The sequence below is a fragment of the Apteryx rowi genome, unplaced genomic scaffold (assembly GCF_003343035.1).
Source record: "Apteryx rowi isolate R43461 unplaced genomic scaffold, aptRow1 scaffold_2250, whole genome shotgun sequence".
Classification (NCBI taxonomy): Eukaryota; Metazoa; Chordata; class Aves; order Apterygiformes; family Apterygidae; genus Apteryx; species Apteryx rowi.
In genome coordinates, this window is record NW_020448587.1 from 2,492 (window position 1) to 4,359 (window position 1,868).

The 1,868-nt window shown below is 69.8% G+C and overlaps 1 long non-coding RNA gene across 1 annotated transcript; it reads right to left on the bottom strand.

Moving 5' to 3' along the window:
* Positions 1–222: 222 nt before the first annotated feature.
* On the bottom strand, positions 223–1,856 carry LOC112965880. Its single transcript, XR_003253419.1, has 3 exons — positions 1,753–1,856; positions 496–525; positions 223–365 (listed from the first exon to the last, which is right to left on the bottom strand). It is a non-coding gene; the product is annotated as an uncharacterized LOC112965880 (long non-coding RNA).
* Between the last annotated feature and the right edge of the window lie 12 nt (positions 1,857–1,868).

The window sequence follows — 1,868 nt, forward strand, 5'->3', positions numbered from 1 at the left end:
CATGGGGATGTGGCACGGGGGCATGGGGATGCATTGGGGATGTGGGGACAGGTCATGGGGACACAAGGGTCACGGGGACACGGCACGAGGACGCGTCGGGGATGCGGGGACACGGCGCGGGGACCCAAGGCCCACGGGGAGGCAGCGCGGGGTCGCAGCCTGGGGCAGGGCGCGAGGACCCGTCGGGGACGCGTCGGGGACACGTCGGGGACGCGGCGCGCTCACCTCGTCACCCTTCATCCAGGTGACGGTGGGCGCGGGCTCGCCCGAGATGGGCACGTCGAGGCGCAGCTTGTTGCCGGCCACCACCACGATGGTGTTCTCGGCCGTCTTCCCCGAGCAGTCCAGGTGGATCTTGGGGGGCTCTGGGGGGGGGACACGGGGGACGCGGGGGCCGTGAGCTTCCCCTGACAGTGCCCTGCGACCCCGACCCCCCCCCGGTCACGCCGTGTCCCCCCCGTACCCCTATTTTTGTCACACACACCCCCGGCTCACCTTGCTTCGGGACGTACTCAACCTTAATCTCTGCGGGCACAGGGAGCAAAGGGTTAACGGGACGGCAGGGGACCTCCCCCCCAGTGCCACTGGTGTCCCCAAATGGTGCCCCGGGACCCCCTGAATGCCACAAGTGTCCCCAAATGGCGCCCCTGGACCTCCCCCCCCCGCCGGGTGCCGTCAGCGTCCCCCCAAAGGGGCTCTAGGACCCTCCTAATGCCACCGGTGTCCCCGGATTGCGCCCTGGGCCCCCCCCCAGCACCGCGAGTGTCCCCAAAGGGCACCCGGGGACCCCCCCCAGTGCTGCCAGCATCTCCAGATGGCACCCAGGAATCCCCCCAGGGACCCCCAGCACTGCGAGTGTCCCCAAATGGGACCCTGGGACCTCCCCCAGGGACCCCAAAGGGCACCCAGGGACCCCCAGCACCATGAGTGTTCCCAAAGGGCACCCAGGGACCCCCCCCAGCACCACAAGTGTCCCCAAAGGGCCCCCAGGGACCCCTCCAGGGACCCCAAATGGCACCGAGGGACCCCTCCCAGCACCACAAGTGTCCCCAAATGTCACCCTGGGACCCCTCCCCAGCACTGCCAGTGTCCCAAAGGGCACCCAGGGACCCCAAAGGACACCTGAAGACCCCCCCCAGGGACCCCAAAGGGCACCCAGGGACCCCCAGCACCATGAGTGTCCCCAAATGTCACCCTGGGACCCCTCCCAGTGCTGCCAGTGTCCCCAAAGGGCACCCAGGGACCCCAAAGGACACCTGAAGACCCCCCCCAGGGACCCCAAAGGGCACCCAGGGACCCCCAGCACCACGAGTGTCCCCAAATGTCACCCTGGGACCCCTCCCAGTGCTGCCAGTGTCCCCAAAGGGCACCCAGGGACCCCAAAGCACACCTGGAGACCCCCCCCCAGGGACCCCAAAGGGCACCCAGGAACCCCCCAGCACCACGAGCGTCCCCAAATGTCACCCTGGGACCCCTCCCCAGTGCTGCCAGTGTCCCCAAAGGGCACCCAGGGACCCCAAAGGGCACCCAGGGACCCCCCCAGCACCACGAGTGTCCCCAAAGGGCACCCAAGGACCCCGCCAGGGACCCCAAAGGGCACCCGGGGCCCCCCCCAGCACCGCAAGCGTCCCCAAAGGGCCTCCAGGGACCTCAAAGGACACCCAGGGACCCCCCCGGGGACCCCCCGCCCGGCGCCGCGAGCTTCCCCGCAGGGTGCCGGATGGGTGGGGGGTGGGGGGGGGAGTTCCGCACCCAGGAAGTTGAGCTTGGCGGAGAGGGAGAGCGCGTAGCCGTCGGGGATGAAGGTGTAGTCGGCCTCATCCTCGGGGCGCACGTCGTCGATGACCAGCTTGTGGAACCTGGGGGCG